Here is a 24450-nt window from a genome sequence, read left to right on the forward strand (position 1 = left end):
CAGGATCACACAGCCAGGAAGTGTTAAGTGTCTGAGGCCAGATTTGAACTCAGGTTCTCCTGATTTCAGGTCTGATACTCTACACACTACACCAATTAACTGCTCCAAAACTAACTTTTTTAAATATTAAATGTTTACATCCCTATACAGAAAGATGGCATGTTTAACTCTTGAGAAATCTATTTTTGTTAGTGGTATATTTAGAAAGTGTAGATATAATTTGACTTTATTTTGTTAATATTAGGGTGGAAAAAAGATTTGTACTGAAAGAAGAGGAAAGAAGGAGGGGGATAAAATTAGTAAATTACATCACATGAAGGGGCAAAAAAAAAAACTATTACAATTGCAGGAAAGGTGGGAGGGGAATGAGCACTGTGTGAAACTTAATCTCATTTGGCTCAGAGAGAGAATATCAGACATATTTTATTTAATATAAGTAAGTCTCAACTCATAGGTGTAGGAGGCGAAAAGGGAAGGCTAATAGAAGAGAGAACAGAAGTGGTCCAGGAAAGCGATAAGAAAAGGCAATGGGACTTAAAAGGGGAGAGCAGACTGAGGAACAAAATAATGGTGAGGAGGAAAAAGGGGAAAGGGAAGAGAAAAGTGTAAGTTGGGGAAAATCATATGGTAGAAATACAGACAGTAATTTTAACTGTGAATGTGACTGTATGAATTCTTTCCTAAAACAGCAGCAAATAATAGATCAAATTAAAGAATTTTACAATATGTTATATACAAGAAACCCATTTAAAACAGAGTGATACATATAGAGTAAAAATAAAAGGCTGGAACAAAATCTATTATGATTAAGCTGAGGTAAACAAAACAAAACACATCAGGATGTGAATCTCAATTTCAGATCAAGCAAAAGCAAAAACAGTTCTAATTAAAAGAGATAAGGAAGAAAACTACATATTGCTAAAGGTTGCCATAGATAATAAGTAATATCAATAGTAAACATATAGGCACCAAATTGTATAATTTGGACATATATTGGATATATATAGAGGACAAGTTAAGAGAGTTGCAAGAAGAAATAGATAGCAAAAGTATAATAGTGGGGGATCTCAATTTTGCTCTATCAGAACTAAATAAATAAAACCACCAAATAAATTAAAAAGAAGTTAAGAATGTAAATAGAATTTTAGAAAAATTAGCTATGCTAGAATGTTGGAGAAAATTGAATGGGGACAGAAAGGGATATAGTTTTTCTTGGTAATATATGGAACATTCACAAAAATTTACCATATATTATAGCATAAAACCTCAAAATCAAATGCAGTAAAGCAAAAATAGTAAACACTTCTTTTTCAGATCATGATGCAATAAAAATAACATATAATAAAAGGTCAGAGGAAAATAAACTAAAATTAATTGGAAACTAAATATTTCAATTCTAAAGAATGAGTTGATGAAAGCACAAATCACAAACACAATTGATAATTTCATCAATGATTATAATATAATTTCATGACAATGATTAGACAACATACCAAAATTTATGAAATGCAGTCAAAGCATTTCTTAGAGCAAATTTTATATCTCTAGATGCTAACAAATAAAATAGAGAAAGATAAGGTTAATGACTTGGGAAAGCAAATGAAAAAGCCAGAAAAAGAAATTGAAAAACCCAATTAAGTATCAAATTAGAAATTCTGAAAATAAAAGGGGAGATTAATAAAATTGAATGTAAGAACACTATTGAACACATGAAAGAAACTAAGAATTGGTTTTATGAAAAAAATCAATAAAATAGATAAACCTTCAGTTAATTTGATTATAAAAAGGAAAGAAGAAAATCAAATTGCTAAAATCAAAAATGATAAGAGTAAATTTTCCAACAATGAAGAGGAAATTAGAGCAATAATGAGGAGCTATTTGCCCAACTTTATGCCAATAAATCAGATATTCTAAGTGAAATGGTTGAATACTTAAAAAAATAAGATTATACAGATAAACAGAGGAGGAAATAAATTATAAAATAGTTCCATTTAGGAAAAGAAATTGAACAGGTTATTAATCAACTAAGAAAAAATATCCATGGCCAGATGACTTTACATGTGAATTCTATGAAAAATTAAAAAAAAAAAACAATTAACTCAAATAATAGACAAACTATGTGGAAAATTAGGAAAAGAAGGCATCCTACCAAATTCTTTTTTTGGTACAGATGTGGTACTGATACCTAAACCAGGAAGGGTCAAAACAAAGCAAAACTACAGTCAAATTTACCTAATGAATATTGCTGGAATAAACTTAAATAAAATATTAGCAAAGAGACTAAAGCATGACACATCATGAAAATACACTATGACTAAGTAAAATTTATACCAGGAATACAGAGCTGGTTCAATATTAGGAAAACTATTAATATAATTGACCATATCAATAAGACCATATCAATAACTATCAGAAATCATATCATTATCTCAATAGATGCCAAAAAAAATTGGACAAAATCCAACATATTCCTGTTAAAAACATAAGAGAGCATTGGAATTAACAAACTTTTCCTTAAGATGCTAAGTTGCCATAAGCAAGCATCATATGTAATGAGGATAAACTAGAAGCATTACCAGTAAGATCAGTAGTGAAACAAGGTTACCCACTTTCGCCATTACTATTCAATTGTATTAGAAATGTTACATTTAGCAATAAGAGAAGAAAAAAATTAAAGACATTAGAATAGTTAATGAGGAAATAAATACATACCTCTTTGAAGATGATATTATGATATACTTAGAGAATCCTAGAAAATCACCTAAAAAATTCCTAGAAATAATTCACATCTTTAGCAAAATTGCAAGATACAAAATAAATCCACATAAAGCATCAGTCCTTTTATACATTACCAACAAAGTCCAGCAGCAAGAGATACAAAGAGAAAGTCTATTTAAATTAAATGTAGGTAATATAAAATATTTGGAAATTTATCAACCAAAACAAAGTCAGGAAGTATATGAACACAATTACAAAACACTTTCCAAACAAATAAAGTCAGATCTAACTGACTGCAATAATACCAAGTGTTCATGAATAGGTCAAACCTAATATAATAAGAATGACAATTTTATCTAAATTAATCTACTTTTTCAGTACTATACCAATCAAACTACCAAGAAATTATTTTGCAGAACTAGAAAAAACTATAACAAAATTCATCTGGAAGAACAAAATTAAGGGAATAAATGGAAAAAAAATGCAAATGTATATGACTTAGCTGTACCAGATCTAAAAAGTATATTATAAAGCAGCAATTATCAAAACCATTTGATACTGTCTAAAAAATAGAATAATTAGTCAGTGGAATAATTTAGATTCACAAGGCACAATAGTCAATGAAAATACTAATCTAGTATTTGATAAACCCAAAGATCCCAGCTTCTGGGATAAGAACTCACTATTTCACAAAAATTGCTGAGAAACTGGAAAATAGTATGGCAGAAACTAGGGATTGACCTAGACCTAACATCCAATACCTAGGTTATGTCACAATGTGCTCATAAAACAGACACAAACCAAATTAGAGGAGCAAAAGATAGTCTACTCTTCAGATCTGTGGAGAAGGAAAGCATTTATAGCCAAAAAAGAACTAGAGTACATTATAAAATGCAAAGTGAATAATTTAATTATATTAAGTGAAAAATGCTTTGTACAGGAGGCAAGAGGGCAGAGTAAATCCACAAAGCTGTTTGACCTGTCCCAGTTTTCAAAGGAAACCACATGAAACCAAGCCTCTGAACAGAATCTGACACAATGAAAGCACTCTTCAACTCAATATAGGCTGAAAAACCTTCAAGAACAGTCAGTCTCACTTGGGGTAAAAAGGGTGGTTATACCAGGCTAGATAGGAAATCCAGGGAAAATGTCTTAATCATTGCAAATAATTAACTAACATCCTCAGTCTTGGCTCAATAGAGGAGCAAATCAAGAAGGCAGCTTCTAGTCTCAGCTCTGAAGGCAAACTCTGGTTAACCAGACTGTTTTCTGAATGGAGCAGACAAAGCTACTCCCTATAAACACAAGGGACCCCTGTGCTCAAAACCAAGGCTCTTTAATAAAAAAATTATTTGCCATGTTCCCAAATTCCCTTATCCTACTTTTCTTTTTTTCTGCTTTATGTTATTTATTTAATTTTTCTCCAGTTAGATTCAAAACATTACATGTTTCAAATTTTTTTTTTGAATTCTAGGTTCTCTCCTTAATCCCCATCCACAATTAAGAAACCACTTGTGAAGTTATAAAAACCATTTCCATAAAAGTTTCATTTTGGAGAAAAACAATAATCTCTTACCCTAATAAAAATAAAAACCCTCAAGAAAAAAATCAACTTTAAATAAGAGAATGCTTCAATATATGTTCTTCAATATGTGTGTTCATACACAATCCTTTTTTTTTTCCTCTGGATATGGTTAGGAGTTTTCATCATAAGTCCTTCAGAGTAGTCATGGATCATTATATTGCTGAGAATAGCAAAGTAATTTATAGCTGGTCAACCCAGAACATTGCTATTACTTTGTATGAGTACGTTTCACTTTGCTTCAGTTCATGGAGGATTTATCAGATTATTTTTTCTGAGAACCTTCTGCTCATCATTCCCCATAGAAAAATAATATTCCATTACAAACACATAGTCCAGTTTCTTCAGCCATATGAGAGCTTGCTATTGAGATGTTAACTTTACCATGACAAGGTAATCTCTAAATGGTTCTTTGATCTTTCTTTATCTGGTGATAATAGCAGAAAAGGTTTAATATTTTATTCTTAAAGAGAGATAAATCAAGCTTCTCTTCTTTCTTTGGCTTTCCAGGTAACACCATATAACTGTGTGACTTGATATGAAGAATCAGCAAAATGATGGCACTCTTTACTCCCACCATTAACTCTTGCATATACAGCTACCCTATCAAGGCAGAAAAGAAACAGAGCTAGAAGAGTGATCGTGGGATCCTACTTTGCCTTTTCTATTTTGTGCTTCTTTTTCCACATAAAAGAATAAACATTGCCTTCAAGATGTCCATGGATGTCCAAGGTTTGGAGATGACCCTGTGAGCTAACAGGTCATGATCTGGGTCATTCAGATGCAGTTGACTGGTGGGGGGTGGAGGGGGAAGGAATTTTTTTCATCATAGAAGCTATCCACTGGTTGAAGCATGAACCCAATACCTGGCATATCTTAGAACGAGATATCTTTAAAGTACCAAACTAAGGTAAAATTTAGATTGCCTGTTTAGAAATCCCATAGTCTGCTTTTGTTATGAGGAGATTTAAGTATCATTTTCTCAGGAGAAAGCAGAGCTATGGTATTAAGTAAAATTCTTGAATTATGGTCAATATATATCTGTATTTTATATTTATAATTTTGTTTTTGCAAACAAATATGAAAATAAAAGCTTATCTAATATATGATTTAAATCATAGATAAATCACTTTTAAACTTTCTCTTTCAAGACAATCCTAAAAAAAGCCATGGACATGAACAATAGAAAAGGAGTCTGAGAAAACAAAGTCAAAATCCTTCCATTAAAGAGCAAAATCTCTCAGAATTCAACTCAGCCTTATCAAGTGAATGGGTTTATTAAAAAGGGGATCTTTATTATAAAGACACTGAATAGTGTTCCAGCTCACTGGATACAATTTAAAAAAATAATTGACAATAAATCAGGAAAGACCTCAGTGACCATTCAGTTGAACCTTCTCAAATTTTAGGGAAGAAACTGAAGTCCGTGTAAGTTGTAATGATTTTCCCAAGGTTTCATAGCTTGTAGGTGTTTGAGACAGAATTTGATTCCAAGTCTTCTTCACAACAAATCTTATTTCCTATTCATTATATAATGTTCTTTTTCATTTTTCTGGTTCTTTCTAATTATCCTTGTTCTATAAGATCCAAGCAGCAATCATATTCCTATCTTTCTTTTCTTTTCCATCACATTTGAAAATTGTAACAGGAAAAGATGATTTTACACTTAAGTTCTATACTGCCCACATATATCCACATTACATGTCTAAATATAGAAAGGCACCTTGAAGCCAGCATTTGATAGATTTCTCTGAAATTTTGTCTGCTCCTCTTGAAAGGAAATTATCATTTCGCCATTGAAAAGGGGCAGTTAATTCCACTATTGAGGGAAGCTGGAAAAGACCCATGAGATCAGTTGCTTTGTGCTACTCTGAGAAAGAAGTACTTGAGATAATTTTGTCTATTTGTTCCCCTAAATATATCTGGCTTAGTATTATGAAATTTAGATTTAAAATATTTTTGTGGCCATTATGTCTCAAGGGGGCGATGTTTCCAGAGTTGTAACTATTATTAGCTTGGCCCCTTTCTACAAATGTTAGTGCACAAAAGATTGTCAGTATATAATGAGTATAATAGAAATCTCATTGATTAGAATATGTCAAAAAATGCACAGATCTTTAAATTTAAAAAAAAAAAAAAAGATGAATCTTCACCCAACCAGCATTTCCTTCATGAAATTTCTGAATCCTTTTGAGATTTCAACCAAGGGGAAAATCCCAAGAGACATTAGAGAGAAAATCTAGAAATCAGGGATGCAGTTAATTACTGGAATTTTCTATATGCTTTTTTTCCTAAAATTGGTCTCCCCCAAAGCCAGGCCCCAAGTGAATTTAGAACTACACATAGCCACTCTCAAAGTAGAAATCTGGAATATTTCTCCTTTCAAAAGCACTCCCATTCATTCTATTCCCTACAAAGTGTATTTTCTGGTGAATAAAAATGTCAGGATTCAAGTATTTGATTCATTGAGAACTTAAAAAAGGTTGTTAAAAACAACATTTTTTCATATGTTTTTCATATATTCATAATTCATAGTGGTACACATGCAAGTTGAGTTTCAGACATATCTAAATACATGGTATAATATTTCAACAAAATATGAAAATAAGTGATAGTTAAGACCCTGAGTGAGATAAGTTTGTGATGCTGTTCAGTTTTAGATAGAATTATGTATATTTGATGTAGAGGGCTGCGACTCTGAAAAAGTATACTTGAATCAAGGACAGCAGGGTACATATACTTAAGCACCTACTACAGTGTGCTGTAATATGATGTAATCATATTGAGATATTAAAAGGAATCTCAGACACAGAAGGCTCTCTCAACCACAGACAAAGAAGCCTCTCAGACACAGAGAAGACTTCAGGCTCCAGACTCCAGATTCCAGACTCCATCTTTGACCATCCTTGTGGATCTCCTGCCTCCTTCACTCCTCCACTAAGATCAAGGAGTTGGGCTGATCCCGAGGTCCTCCAGAGAGCTAGTCTGGTCATTACATTTTGATGGGGAACCCAGAAAAGCAGAGCTTTGCAAAGAAGGGCACAAAGCAGTTTGACTGACACGATCCATGGTAAGCTCAATGAAGAAGTCCTTGTGACCTGGAAATAGAGTGAGTATAAAGGGTGAATATAAAATTAGACAAGCAGGAAACTTTAGTAAGGGCTAAACTAGTCACTTTCATTTTTTGTTTGGTTGAAATGGGGCAACACTAAGAAAAGAGCCTCTGCCACTCCAAGGGAAGTATGTAGAATAATAAAGAAGCAAGGTTTGTGGGTAACTTGGAAGCAGATTACTGGTCTCTTAAATATATTAGAGTGCATGTCTCATTGGTTAACTAAGGAAAAAAAATTAGAGCCAGATATGTGGGAACCAGTGGGAGAGCAACTAACTGAATATTATGGAGCTATGGGTCCTGATTCATTTCCTGAAGAAAAATTCCTTATGTACAATATAATACAATTGGCTTTAAAGAATCCCACAAGTTCTAAAAAAAAACAAAAAGTTTTAAGGAGAACAACCAGACAAGGAAGTGTGAGGAGAAAGAGGAGGAGGGGATGATACTGAAAGCAGCTGAAAAGCATGGAGAGTTGGATCTTAAGTACCACACCCATAAGCTCAAAGAGTAAGGTGCTTCTAACTTTCACAGCTCATTTACATCTGAACAGAGGCCCTTAAGGCATTCCCCATCTCCTGACCCTTCTCCCTCAATTTTGCCTTCTTGGGTGGAGGGAAGAGAAGAAGTAGAAGGGGCAGTGACACCATCAAACCACCCATGCAGAAGTTTTGTCCACACCCTATGATATGCTTACAAAAGGCAATAATTAAAGCTAAAGAGGAAGGACAGGACACATCTGATTTGAGAATAGAAATGTACCCTGTGATTGAAGAGTTTGACTCTTCAGGTCAAGAAAAAAGAAAATACAGTCTTTTTAATCTGGAAATTATCAAAGATCTGAAAAAAGGCTTTCACTCTTTATGGGGCTACACCATCTTATGTTAAGATGTTATTAGATAATTTGGCTTTTGAAGTTTTAACCCCTGATGATTGGAAATCTATAGCAGGGACATGTTTAGAACCTAGACAAAACTTGTTGTGGCTTTCTGAATATAGTGAACTCTGTAGAATATAAGTCCAATGGAATAAGCAACTTGGAGTTAATATACAAGCTACCTCTGACCAACTAATAGGTGTAGGTCTTTATGCAGATACTTTAGCCCAGATTAATTACCCTTTGACAGCATATGAGCAAATTGCTTCTGCTGCTATCAAGGCATTGGCCACCCTCCCAGGAAGGCAAGATAGAGGGGGAAGCCTTCACAAAAATAGCACAAGGTCCAAATGAAACCTTTGGTGATTTTGTGGGACATCTGCAGACAGCTGTCATACAAACTATTGCTTAAAATGTAGCAACAGAAATTATAGGACAACTTGCTAGAGAAAATGCTAATGAGGTATGTAGAAGAATTATACTAGGACTGTACAAGGATGCTCCTTTAGATGAGATTATAAGACGCTGTGCCACAGTGGGCACAAATACCTTTTATACCCAGGCTATGATGCAGATTTCCCAAGATCTGAACATGGGAAGACAGAGTCCCTTTATATATCAACTATTTAAGGAACTTTAAGAGCAAGTGAGAAAGCAGCCAGGTAATATTTATATTTTGCATGTCCAGTCTCATAGTGGATTTCCAGGTCCTAATTTTTTTATGGAAATTCAAAGGCAGCCTTCTAACCATGTTAACCAATACTCCTTTATTTCAGGCATCCCAAGAATCTCATTCTAAACATCATCAGGCTGCTCAAGCTTTACATTTGCAATTTGGGACAACAAAAAAGGAAGCTATGAGCTTAGTAAAAGCCTGTACACCTTGCCTTCCTTTCCACACTCCTACACTCCCTCCAGAGAAGAACCCTCATGGTTTGAGAAACAATGAAATTTGGCAAATGGATGTGACCCATTATAAATCTTTTGATTGTCTGTCTTTTATCTATGTTGTAGTAGACACCTTTTCAGGATTTACTTTTATAATAAAAGCAGCAAAATAGACAGCCCGAGTGGCCACTGAATTCCTTATACAAGGTTTTGCAATTATGGGTGTGCCACAAGCAATAAAAACAGATAATGGACCTGCATATACTTCTAAACATTTTGTACACTTTTGTGCCCAGTATCAGATTTTACACACTACTGGCATAGTAGTCCTCAAGGACAGGCAATAGTAGAGAGGAGAAACAGAAACATTAAGACTCTCCTCCAAAAACAAAAGAAAGAGGGAGTCGCAGGTAACTGTAGAGAACTTTTAAATTTAGCTCTTTATATTATTAATTTTTTGATTTTTAATAAAAAACAAAAGAAGGCCAGAGATGTAGAGGATCAGGACTCTGAAAAGGTGTACTTGAATCAAGGACAACACGGTACTTATAGTTAAGCACCTACTCAGTGTGAGATAATGGTTCCCTACTTAATGTGATGGTGATGTAATGGTTGTACATGCTCAGTGTGCTGTAACATAATGTAATCATACTGAGGTATTTAAGGGAGTCTCAGACACAGAAGGCTCTCTCAGCCACAGACACAAAGAAGACTTCACACTCCAGACTCCAGATTCTAGACTCTATCTTTGGCCAGCCTTGTGGTGGCTCTCCTGCCTCCTTCACTCCTCCAGTAAGACCAACAATTCAGGCTGATCCTGAGTTTTTCCAGAGAGCTAGTCTGGATATTACAATTTACATTAGGAAAAAATTATGCTTTTCACTAGCCAAAATGTAATTCCAAAGCAAAAGAATTTTAGTGATGATAAAACTCCTTAATTAAAGCAGGAATGCAGGTTAGGTGGGTGTAGAATCCCTTCTTTCCTTAGCTTATCTTTTATTCTAGCTAAAATTCATTGAAGGCTAAACTAGAAAAGAATGGTGGGACTAAACTAAAAAAGAAATTAGGAATGTCTAAGTTACATAGGTTTTTGGAAACAAAAGTTGTTTTGTTTTTTTTTTTAATCTCTTCCTAGATATAAGAATAATGGAGAAAGAAATAGTTTTAATCTCAGAGTGAGGCACTCTGGATTTTGTAAATTAAGTATGGTAACTATTACTAAAAAGCTTTAAGCCACTCATATCAAAGAGAAATTGAATAGCCCCTTTACCCAGAAAGACTGGAACTGAGAGAGCCAATAAGTGGCCTTGAAGAGAAGGACATGAAATAAAAATCTACAAAGACTACTTAAGCCAGCAACCACCAGAAAACTAATATAAAAATGTCCAAATTAAAAAAATATATATGCACAGCAAACACTAATATGTGTCACAGTCAGAGGGGAGGAGGTCCAATAAGAATTGACCAAAGACATCACCAGACATATCAATGGTCCTACAGTGTCTGCTGCATATATTTCTCTATTGATACCTATCCTGTGATCCCTGCGGATGTCTATTTTTCTACCTAGAGATGTGAGTGCATTTTAGAGAAAGTATCCTAAGTTAACAGGAGATGGTAGCAAATTGATCATGTGTATGTGTGTGTGTGTGTGTGTGTGTGTGTGTGTGCTTTCTCATAATAACTTTTCATTAATTGAACCAATTTTAACTGATTAGGAACAAAGTAAACAAATTGGTGAAGACAAATGATCTATGGTTTTGAATAGATGTGAATTCACAAAATGTTCCTAAAGTAGCTATTCTGAGGTATTTCATATGAGAACAAGATACTCCAAGTGTTGCAAAAAAAGAGAAAAATTAGATTAATTAAATTATCATTTTCCCCCTAAAAAACATTCCTTTTCCAACTACTCCATCTTATACTCAAGTTATACCTTCTTCACCAAACTTTCTCCAGTTCATATTCCTCCCTCTGATTTCTCAGTTCTCTGAAATCCTCATCACTATCACATAATTTGATAATTAATAGTACCATGAATATTTTGTTTCCTCAATAGCATGGTAAGTACATTACAGAATCTAAGATTTATGTTACAAAATTCTAGATGAGCAACAAATTCTTCCTCTTTGTTTATTTACCATCTTGATGTTATCATATTAATTGTGAAATGTGCTAGACATAGCAGAGAGAATTCTGTTTCTTTTTATTACCAGTTAAATTTCTTTCCCTGTTGCAATAATTAATATGAGTATCAACTTGTGCTCATATTAGGTTAACTAAATTTCAGGAGCAACTGAATAATAATTTTTGACACTTTTCCTGCTATCACACACAATCTGTGGTTGAGTTCTTTCTTAGTGGTGGTTTATATTAGGTTATTGATATACTTCTCACCTTAACCAACAATGATAGATAATCTGTCAGTATAATTCAATAAATTCATAATTTCCATAGGAATTCATCATATTACTAAGTGGTAGAAATTAAGCCAGTTACTCTAAAATAATTTCTGTGACTGCAAGGGAAAATTGTAATGATTTAGGCATAGATGATTTTTTTTCTAAACTTGCTATTAGGTAGCATTTTTTAACTAAGTAAAAAAGATTAGGTAAACTTTATGTTTAATGTATTAAAATATTGATATTGGAAATAATTAAGAGTCAGCAACAGTAGTAGGATCTGAGTTAAAATCTGGCCTCAGACACTTAACACTTCCTAGCCACGTGACCCTGGGCAAGTCACTTAACCCCAATTATCTCAGGAAAAAAAATAGTCGGCAACAGAATTTAAGCAAACAAAGAGATTAATCAGGAATTCTTCAAATTAAAAAACTCTTTCTAATCTGTGAAAGATCACACTAGGAAAGACTGAAATTTTAATTTCTTTTCAAATGTAATGTGCATTATCAACAGTCCAGATGGAAGAAGACTTCAATTACTGCATTCATTATAGCTGGTAAATCATGAATTATTTTGAGACATATCAGTTCATGTTGGATCACACTGGTTACGTTTTTACATTGTAAATTGACCCTTTGAGATTATATATGAATAAGCAAACACCCTTTGGGATATGTCTGCCAGCATGCATGTGAACACATTTCTAAATATCTTTCTTTTCTAAATAAATGTGGGGATTTCTCTTCCCTCCTATCCTTGAACTCCATCTCAATTTTTATGTAAACAATGAATTTTTCTTCTTGGAAGTTGTATTGAATTGTGATGGCTGTGATTTATTTTCTAATCCATCTGGAACAGTAAAGCAGAATGAAGTGGTCAATAGCAGTTGCTACTTTGGAGATTAGAGTTGCTCCAGGGAGATATTAAATTTTGTATACATCAATCCTAACAAATTGATGGCATTCTTAATGTTATGTCCATTTAATATAAAAAAAGTAGCTCTGGTTCTAGAAGAAAATTTAAAGGAATGGTTTCTTTGAAGTTAGAAAAATGTTATTCAAGTGAAGTTATCACTGCTAGGTTATTAAACTGATCTTATTTTTGATAGATCATTACTTTTTCTAGATCTTGCTAAATCACTTGACTGTCTCTACTGCCGTTGTCTTTTGGTTATCTTTTTCTTCTAAGTCTTAATAGTTTCAATATTATTGATTCTACATAGTTGTAGTCATCCTGCTTTAGAAGAGTTTCCCCATTCTTTATTTTCCTATGTCCAAAGTAAATTTTCATTTTAACTTCAAAGTTCTTTAAAGACAATTGGGAATAAGTAAAAAATGAAGTGTTCTGGTAAGTATGATAGAATATCTTATAAGTGGTAACTGAACATAGTAATATGGAGAAAAAGAGGGAAAGCAAATGCACAATTAGAGCTACTGAGTCACCTATGGTTTCATTTTTTCTTCACTTTAGTGATAAAGCTAAAGGTAAATGTTATTTTGTTTATCAATTCAACTACATTGGTAATTTTTTATTACATTATTTTAGTCATTGTGAATAATCTACATTTGTTTTTATTTCTTTTCCTCTGCATCAACTCATCTAATTCTTTCCATGTTTTTTTGTGTTACACAAATCCATTCTTTCTCACAATGCAATAACATTACCTTCCATTGATATGCAATAGGTTGTTCATACATAGACATGAATTATGTATCCAGGATCATTTTATTAACCATAAAATGTGCTGCTAGCAATTTTTGAAAAGTTTTGTTTTTCTTTGACATATTTTTACCCCATCTTCTATTCCAGCTATCATTTAATCTTGATCACATTTCTCCAGAACAATCATGACAATTCTCAATAAGTCTATTCCATTTATGTTTGCAGGGAGTATACTTCAATTCAAGCCTTGACACAGTATGTTTCCCTAGTCTACATCTATTATCTTGTTACTATTTAAGTTAATTTAAAAGAATTAACTCTCCAGTCACACTGGTCTGAAAATAATCTTAATAGGGTATTTTCCCCTCTCTTAAGTACAAAACTTTATAAAAATTCATCTATATTTATTGTCTTCATTTTTCACTGTTCCTTCTCTCTTCATAACCTTTAATAATCTGTTTTCTGTCCCCATTACTTGCTTAAAATTGCTCCATCAAATGTTATGAATTATCATTTAACTGCGACATCTGATGGTCTTTCCTAGGTTCTCATCTCCTCCATAGCTTTTCTGTATAAAATCTATTTAAACATTTTTGTCTTTCTCTCTTTATTAATCATCTATTTGTCACCTACAATATGTTTCCTCGACTCTGAAAAAAGATTTTTTTTAAGATTCTTATTCATTAAAGGTCTATTATCTTAAGATTTTTATATAATATTCTTCTTGATTTCTTAAATTATGTATTATTTATCTATTACATCTATTATATCTCAGAAGAATACAAATAAGTATCTGATAATTACTGTCCCACCTATCTATATTTTTTTAAATCAGCTAGTTTTCTTTTAAGAATTTATGACCTGTATACTTATTGTGTATCTAATTTATATTTTAATGTATTTAACATCTACTGGTCATCCTGTCATCTGGGGGAGGGGGTGGGGGGGTAAGAGGTAAAAAATTGGAACAAGAGGTTTGGCAATTGTTAATGCTGTAAAGTTACCCATGCATATATCCTGTAAATAAAAGGCTATTAAAAAAAAAAGAATTTATGACCTATGACTTTTGTTATGCATATATTTAATAGTGTTATTTCATCATAACCGGTGTAGCATAATTTCACTGGTTGTCTCTCTTAACAAGTTCTGTTTTTACTATAGTCTGATGTGAGTTCGTGGTTTTGCTGTTTTTATTGGAGAGAAGTTAGAATTAAGCTAAATTAAATATTGTTCCACCAGGTCTTTTTAAGTTAGATAAAGATTAATGCTTTTGAGTTTTTCTTTTAATTCATCAAGTGGGAGAATTTTGTTTTCTATGCCATTTTACCATTTTATGGTACCCATTTTATGGATAGGTTTATTGTATTCATACATATGCTTAAAATTATTAAGTTTATTTTTCCCCTCCAAGAAATCATGTTCTATTGCTATATTTCCTATCTTTCTCCTTTGTGTCTTTTAAAAGAAAGAAATAGCAAAAAATAAATAAAATGCACTAGTACTCTACACTATATATGGCTTGAAATAACTTGCTCTCAGACTCCTCTCTTCATCCTGCTTTTCCAAATAATACTGAAACGGCTGAGGCTAGCTTTCTTCATTAAACTTCTAGATCTGTAGTTTATGTGCATGAGGCATTTCTCTCCTTGATTCTACCTTCCTTCACATACACTTCTTTTTCCTGATCTTTCCCTTCCCAGTTACCTTCTTGATTCTTTGAAATTTTAAATTTATATATTAGACAAAAGATTGCTTCAAAAAAACATGATATCTTCTGGAGGCCCATGAGCACAAAATAATTAGAAATTGTGACATAGCAGCTTAAACTAATGAAATCTTTAAGGAGAAATGGTGCAGAAAAGATAGAAGATAATTTCAATACAATCTGTCATTATTGGGAAGGCCATTGAAAATTAGAGACCATAAAGGGGATATCATAATAATGATGGATTCTGGGTTGCTATGCAAGTATTGCTTGAAAGAACTTGAAATATTCTTGAGGATACACTGGAGGGGTCTCTCATTCCAAATATTTATATTTCACCTGCAATTTCTTGATATCTTCTGATTTCATTATTAGCAATATTGTAAATAAAAATTTGTTTCAGATTCTCTAGTAGTTGGTTATTATACAAAATTTATAGATATAAAGAAGCAGCTAGATGGAGCACTGCACTAGGAACTAGACTTGAAGTCAAGAAGAACTGAGTTGGAATCCTGCCTTAGGCATTTACTAGTTATGTGACATGTCACTTAATCTCTCCAACCTCAGATTCTTCCTATATAAAATAGGGTTGATAATAGCACTTACTTTTTTGTGAAGACCAAATGAGATAACATAGGTCAAGAGCTTTACAAATGTACAATGCTACAGGAATGTCAGATATTGATGCAAGTAAAAATAATTTAAAAAATGCTAGTAGATAGACTTAATGTATAACTTTTGGAACCTCTTCCCCTATTTTCTACCATCCCCTCAACTATCGTTTTGAAAGGGGTTTCATAGGACTGAGCTGCTTTATTATCTTTTATAAAAGTTACCTTAGCTAAAAAATGTTCATTATATAGTAACCATTCTATGGTAATGGGAAGATTTGTAGTTATCATTGCTAATTTATAAATACCATCAATATTTTATAGTTTACCTCATTTTTCTTTCCATAAAATCTTTTGTGAGGTAAAGAGGACAGATTGATTGTGTAGAGAATGGAAACTACTAAATTTGGTATCAAAGGACCTAGATGAGTTTTAGGTCTGAAACTTATTGGGTTAGCTTGAACAAAGGATACTCTCTTTCTGAACTTTGGTTCCTTCATTTTTCAAATAGTCCTTGTAACATTTATAGTCATCATATGAATAAGGAACAATAGAAAAGTAGTCTACTTTTAATATCTCCATTTTATAAATAAAGAAATCTGAGGATCCCGGGAATTTAGTAGGAGTCCCCAAATCCTACAGCTTAAAGGTTGCAGGACAGTGGCTCCAGTCCAGACCTTGTGATTTCAAATTTATGGTACTTTATGCTACAACAGAAAGACTGCCTTTATCCAAAGTACATAAAGGGCAATGTTAAGTATTTAATCAAATGGAGCTTGTTGATTATTCAAACACACAGCCTGAATTATGAAAATTTGTACACAATGAAAAGTATTCTCTCTTTACCCCACCATACCTCTTCACACCTCTACACCCAAAATAAAGTAAAAACTGCTTGAAAAGCTTTATTAAATGATAGAGTTAAAAGGAAATCCTTAGGAAGATTCAACTCTGAGTAAAATAAATAAATAAATAAATTCTTTAAAAATTAGAATTTTAAAATTTGTAATGATATGAGTGTTATTCTAATCATTGCAGAATTAGAAAATTACCATTTTTTGGGATAATAGTCACACAAGGAAATATCAATATCAATCAGATTGATTAGATAAATATAAACAAGGCCAGGATAGTGCAATAAATAATATTTGTATTAATAATGAAACTGAACAAGCAGCCCCCATAATAAATGCAAAACTAGTATTATATGTTCTGGTGATATATGTGTCAGAAGTTTTGCAACTATATTTCTGGACAGCACAAAGACAATTAATGAGAGAGGCAGGAAAGTCGAAGAGTAATGCATTACAATTATCAATCAATACGTGTAATGACTACATTGATCAAAGTCTAAGCATCTCCTAAGTTGAGCAAGGGGCATAATGGAGCTATAATTACTAATATTGGTGGTATCCAAGAACAATTCCTTCAAGGTCAATGATAATACTGAGAAACTGCTACTGTTGGGCAAATAGCCCAATTAAAAGCATTTATAAGTTTAAAGGAGAGGGTACAAAGACCCAATGGATAGGTGAACTTTCTAGGGTTTATTCTATAAACTTTTAAAATCTATACAAAATCTTTGGACAAAATTCTAATGAAAGATTTTTTCAAAGATTAGAAATTTTGTGATCATAAAGTAATAAAAATCAATTTGATAATAAATTTGCTGAAAAGATAAATTCTATTATTTTCTATTCAATCCAAAGCATTGCTAGAACTAAGTAAATGTTAAATAAAAGCCGAAAATGTATAATTGAACGGATTAGAAAATATGAGACATTCTATAAGACTTTATATGCTATGAATGGCTAAAAAAGAGAGAACAAAAAAATTGACATTTTAAAATATTTCACATTATGTCTTTTCTTTTTTAAATCATTCTCAATTTTGCAACTTTTTGGTGTATCTTTATTTTCCATTTGAATTATTCCATGTGACCTGAAGCCATAGTTATGAGTCATACAGGTCCTTATTGACAAATTTTACATCTTTAAAATCAGTTTGTGATAATTGCATTTTGAGCAACAACAAAAAAAAGTATCAACAAGGTTTTGCCCTCTTCCATTCCACTAAAAATAACTGTTACCTTCCATCATGCCTTGACATTTCATCTATTTAAGGACATTCTTAGTGCCTTTCCAACACCTGCACTCAATAATTATGATGCTGTATTAGTTATCCTTCAAATAAATTTTGAAACAAGTTGCAATGATTGAAGATTTAGCAATCTAGGTATTCGTTTTTTTCCAAATGTATTTTATTTGAAGAAATAGAATAAGAAAAAAAAAAGAAAAACAGAAAAGCAATCCAAAACAAAATGAAACAAAAGGAAAGAGAATATTATCATGTGCACAGGAGAACATCAGGGAGGATTCAAAATATATAACAACAAATTCAAATTTAACAAAATATATATATTAGTAGAAGAGTATATTCATGAGTGTCTTTTCTTTACTTCCTTGCAAATTGTTCTTTTGTTCTCTACTACACCCCTTTTTTCACTTTATTCCATTTTTCCATTTTCCTGCTTTCACCCTCTCACCCCCACCAACTCCAAGCAGGCTACAGTTAAGAAAAGATATATTTATATATACATATATAGATATATACATACATACCCATACTCTCTCCCTCTCTCTCTCTCTCTCCCCCTCTCTCTCTCCTCCTTTCTCTCTCTCTCTCTCTCTCTCTCACTCACACACACACACACACATACACACACATACACACACGCACACACAGACATACCCCACATACACATGTCCTTCCGATCACTGCTGATTTTGTCATTAAGTTCTGCTCCATAACTTGGTTTACCCCCACCCAGGGATCCCTCTCTTGTCTTTTTTTTCATCCTTTGTTTCCCCATCTAGCTATCCCTCACCCCTTATTTCTTTATAGATTTTGAAAAGTGCTATATCCTTCATGGAATATATGATGTGTTGAACCCTATTGAACCCATTCCTAATGTGAGTAGGTTTTCCCAAACTATGAGCCCTCCTCCCCCCAATGCCTCTGTGTCTATTCTTCCTCTATCCCTCATTTGATTACAGTTTTTAACTTTACTCTGCCAAATTTTTTGAGGGTACCCTATTGATGTAAATCTTAAACATAAAGTAAGCATTTCCCATGTAAAAAATGAAAACATAAACAATTTGTCCAGGTCTAAACAATTTGTCAATGTTCCTTAAATTTGCTCTTTGATATTGGCTCCTATATGTTAAATTTTCTGTTAAGTTCAGATTTGGTTGATAGAAAGTCCTGCAAATCTGTTGAATGTCATTTTTGTCATTCAAAATTATAGATAATTTTGCTAGATATGATATTTTTGGCTGCAGGCCTTGTTCTTTTGCTTGTCTGTAGATATGATTCCAAGACCTGGGGTCTTTTATTGTAGCTGCAAATAAGTCTTGTGCAATTCTAATTGTAACTTCAGTGTATTTGAATTGTTGTTTTTTGTTTTTTGTTTTTTGCAAAATGTTCTCTCTGATCTGGGAATTTCAAAATTTGGCAATAATATTCCTATGTGTTTTCTACAAAGGATATGTGTGAGGTGGTAATCATTGGATTTCTTTTTTCTGTTTCTATTTTTCCTTTATATTTCACCATGTCAGGACAATTTATTTTATCAAGGTTCTCTTTTTGGTTACAACTTTTCTGCAGTCCAATTATTTTTATTTTTTCTCTTTTTGATCTGTTCTCAAAATCTGTTTTCTATGAAATGTTTCACATTCTATTCTATTTTCTCATTCTTCATAATTTGTTTTACTATTTATTGGTCTCTCATAGCTACACTGGCTTCCCCTTGTGTTAAGGACAATGCCTAAAAAGGGGCAGATCAATTCTCTGAGAGCCTCCACAGCTGTGAATCATAACACTTGAAGGCATTACAAAGCAGCCTTTGCAGATGTTCCTTGTGGAGTGGGAATGAAATAAATTAGAGGCAAGAGGGAAGAGGAGAGAGGTCAGACAATGCAATTGCCTCTCAATCTCCTTGTATCATCATCATCCACTCACATGAAGAGATCCATTCTACAGGTCTAAGTTAGACCTCCAGCAGCCACTAGCAGTTGGCTTCCACATCACAACACTTTTTCCCAATTTTAGCTTTTTTTTCTTTGAGACTCTGTAACTCCTTTTCAAATTGATTAACTTTTTTTGCTCATAATCTTGGTTTCTTGCTGACTTTTTTTGTTTTTCTCAATGTCTCACTAGACTTTTGAATTATTTTTTTAAGTTCTATAAATTCTCTCTAAGCAGTGAACTATTTTATGCTACTCTTTGGTGTAGAAGCTTTTTTCTACTCCTCTGAAGATGAATTCTGGTCTTCCCTATTCCCATAATATTTTCAATGATAGGGTTCTATCTTCTTTACCAGATCATTTTATTTTTAATAAGAGAAACTAGTGTAAGTACCTTTAATTGTGGGTTAGGGAGATGGTGCTTCAAGCTTCCCTTCCCACTCTGATCAAGGACCCTAGATCAAGAGTTCCACTCTCCTACATGTGTTTATAGCCAGCAGTGTTCCTGCTCTGCTGCTTCTGCACTCACCAGCTGTTGGTTTTTTCTTGCCCAGGTTGCATCTCAGAAACACAGCTGGGCCTGGCATTTTCAGCAAGCCAAGGTTCATTCAGTCTTCCTACTTCATAACCCTACTTCACAAACCCCTACTTCACAAATAATCCAGGAGGTAAAAGTCTCTGTGGTTCCTGCTGAGGCTCCAACCACAATCAGATAGCCCCATGGATCCCCACTTAAAGTTTCTGAAGTCTTTTCATACAGGTTAATCCTGGCCATGGTTTTTTCTTCATATCTTCTAGAATTGTATCAGGAGCATCCCACTTCTGCCCGAAGTCATCTTCTTTTCTCACCAGACTATGTTTGCCCTGAGGTGCCTATTTGTTCTATTTGTGGGGGAAATTGGAAGATGTTGAAATTTACCAATCTACCCCACCATCTTCCCTGAATACTTTCCTCACTAGCTATTCATTTTATCTGAAAAAAGGTGCTTACTGAGCATGTTGGAAGCTATGTAAAGTAAATCCTGTTGGATATATATATATATATATATATATACACATATATGTATATGTGTGTGTGTGTGTGTGTATGGAATCTTTGGTTTTGGATTTTTTTTGCTTATATCTTTTAAGCAATATTTTGAATATATACAAACACACACACATATATATTTGTACGTAATTGGTATGTTTATGTATGATGTGTGTATATATGTATGTATGCAATTATATGTAGTTGTTCAGTCCTTTCAGACATGTCTGAAATGTCATTACTACATTTGGGGTTTTCTTGGCAAAGATAGTGAAGAAGTTTGCCATTTCCCTCTTCAGCTCATTTTACAAGTAAGGAACTGAGGTAAACAAGGTTAACTGCCTTTTCTAAGATCACATATCTACTTAGTGTCTCAGTCAGCTCTGAACTAAATAAGTCTTTCTGATTTCATGTGTGTCACTCCATCCACTGAACCATCTAATAGTATAGATAGATGGATAGATAGGTAAATATGTAGACAAAGATAGTGTGTGTATATAATATGTGTGTGTACCTGTGTCTGGGACTGTGTATGAAAAGTTTTGCTGATATTCTTTATGAAAAACTAATCTTCAAACAGACAAATTTCTTAATGAGTTTAGTTTTAAAGGTATCATGATAAAGAACATAATCTTAACCATTAGAGGTATGATTTTAACATTAGTGTATCCTCTGAAAGCAAGACATAACCCAATAATTTTTTAGTAATACTATAAACATATTTCAAGAATTTGTAGGATAATTCATTTTTTTTTTTAGAATTCTGGATCTGTTCCTACATTCAGAATGCTGGCATGAGCAGAGGTGGATTGAAGAAATCAGGACACATCTCTTGCTATGATCCATCCAAGAGACCTATCCTTCTCTGGTAGTAAGGAATTTCATGCCCCACAGGAGATTTGGACAAAAAAGTGACTTCATAACCTGGCTAGTGTCTTTATTGCTGTCCTCTTTCTGGATAACCTTATTCAAGGCTCCTAAGAGAGAGGTAAGGGTGAAATCAACTTAAGATATAAACAGTTATTCCCCTAAGAGCTCAAGGATACTGGGACAACTATAATACCTGCCTACAGCAAAGGCATTTATAATACTAGTCATGACTGCAATCCTCAAAACATATTCATGATGTATCTTTACAGAAAAATGAGGGAACAACATCTGGACTTATTCCAACTAGGGAATCAAACTTGGAATAGCATCTGTCTCTCAAGTAGTAATTATAATTGCTATTATTATGATTCCCCTATATTTATACATTGGTTTATCCTTTTCAAAGTATCTAAATAGGGCTTCAAAATAATCCTGCAGATGTGCAAGGGGTCTGCAAAATATCAAGACCTTCTTCTGAATTACGGGGATGTAAATAGACTTAAATCCAAAAGAATTAGAAATTTCTTTGTGAAAATCTTTTTTAAATGGTTGGGGCTTGTTGCTTAAATCTGGTGGAAATCAGTCTCCAATGGAAAGATTGATATGTAAAACAAGTATCAGATTATAAATGCAATATTTCACTTTTGAATAATGAACTCTACCTTATTCACATGCTTGATACATATACAAAATGGAAAAGAACCCACTTTCATCATCTCTTTAAAATGCACATCTCAAAATTCATTAAAAATAAGTTTTGTCTTTTTTTCAATTCTTTTTTTATTACAGTAATTTAAAATATATGTTACTTCATAAATTTTATGGCAAATAATGAAAGTTTATTATAACCCTATTAGGGAGGAAGAGCCAAAGTGGCAAAGCAAAGAAGCACTCAGCTAAGCTCTTCTAAGTTACTCCCCAAACAATTCTAAAATAACAACTCAAATCAAATTCTGGAGTAGCAGAGCAAACAAAAGATCCACCAAAACAATTTTTCAGCTCAAGTTAGAATGATTGAAGAAAAAGTTCATCTCAATGGCTGATAGAACCTTGAAGCAATACTCAGGCAGCACAAGCCCAACTTTAGGGGGATAATGGCATTGTAAGCAGCAAAAGCTTCAGTATGAAGTTAATGAGGATGGTAGAATAGGACCGGGGGCCTCACACAATTGATTGAAGTAGATTGCAGAACTCCCTACGTTGGTTTTTAGTTCAGGATCCCATTGAATTACTCATACCTCCTTCTGAAGCATAGGACAAGATTCAAAAGAAACAATAGTCCTTGTGATCTTAAGAAAGCAAGAGCCCAGACTTGAGCTTTCAGAGGGGAGAGAAGTGCTTGTACTCGCTCTTGAGAAAGAATGGACCTTGCTCTCAATTCCAAGATAGAGGGGAGCACTGGCAATTGAAACTATAGAAGAGAGGATCTGATCACAGTCCCAAGGCCAGGTGAAACGCTAGCACTGGTAGTTACAGAGGAACTAGGTCCATTTCTGGGAAAGATGAGATGACAGTCCAGGAGAGCAGTGAGCATACCTTTCTTTTTGAAATACCAAAAAATCTCTTGAATCCCAGAGTTAACTCTTAAAATGTAGCAAAAAAAAAAAAAAAAAAAAAAAAAAAAAAAAGGCTGGAAGCTTTGAACAGGGTCTGTCACACCCTAGAAATAGAGACAACTTTAAATATAAGATGAAATCAAGAAATGACCTGAGAAAATGGGCACACAAATAAACAAAGGGAACCTAACTATAACAAGTTACTATGGTGACAGGAAAGGTCAAGATACAAATCCAAAAAAGAAGGAAATCAAAGCAACTATAAGCAATGTCTCAAAAAACAATAAGAATTGGATATAAGTCTAATACAATTTCTTAGAAATGTCCAAAGAAAGTGAGAGGAAAATTGGGAAAAAAAAATAAATGAGTGTTTCAAGAAAATAATGAATAGAGTCAATGGTTTGATTAAAAAGGAACACACACACACACACACACAAAGACTGAAGAAATAACACCTTAAAAACAGAATTTGTAAAATGGTAAAAGAGGGCCAAAAACCTACTGAAAAAAAAGAATTCCCTTAAATATAAAATTGGCCAACAAGAAAAAAAGAGTACAAAAGCTCACTGAAAAAATTCCTTGAAAATTAGAATCAAGCAAGTAAAAGTGGTATCCATTAGACACCAAGGAATAACAACAACAAAAAAATTAATGAATAAAAATTTTTAAAATGTGAACTATAACCTTGAAAAACAGACTTGAAAAATAGTTGAGGAGAGATAATTTAAGAATTATTGGACAGTTTTAAAACTTTAAGTTTCTAGAGCCAAGAGTATAAATTAGAAATGGAAAGTATCCACTGATCAGCTGCCAGAAAAGAGATCAAAATGAAAACTCACAATTTGAAAAGAAAATATTTCTATATGCCCAAAAGAAAGCATTCAAATATCATGTACTTCCCATATGGATCACACAAAATTTAGCTTCTTCAACATCAAAGGATTAGAGAATTTGAAATGTGATATTCCAGAGCCAAAGGAGGTAGAAGATAATCGAGAATAACTTATTTAGCAAAACTGATTGTAATCCTTCAGAGGGAAAAAAATGTTTTGGTTTTTTTTCAATGAAAAAGAGGGCTTCCAAACATTTCTGATTAAAAGACTAGAAGTGAATGCAACATTTGACTTTAAAATACAAGACTAAAGGGAAGCATAAAAAACATGAAGGAAAATCATAAGGAAATCAATAAAGTTAAAGTGTTTACATTACCTTATATTAAGATAATAAGTGTAGTAACTCCTTAATAAGTATACAATCTTTAGGGCATTTAGAAGAAGTATACATAGACAAGGGATATGGATGTTAGCTCACTATGATTGGATGATTTAAAAAATAAATTTAAGGAGAGAAAAAAGTGATTTTCTATCATAAAGGAGAAGAAAGAGTAAGAATGGGACAAATTATTTCACATA

The sequence above is a fragment of the Sarcophilus harrisii genome, chromosome 1 (assembly GCF_902635505.1).
Source record: "Sarcophilus harrisii chromosome 1, mSarHar1.11, whole genome shotgun sequence".
In the NCBI taxonomy this organism is placed as follows: Eukaryota; Metazoa; Chordata; class Mammalia; order Dasyuromorphia; family Dasyuridae; genus Sarcophilus; species Sarcophilus harrisii.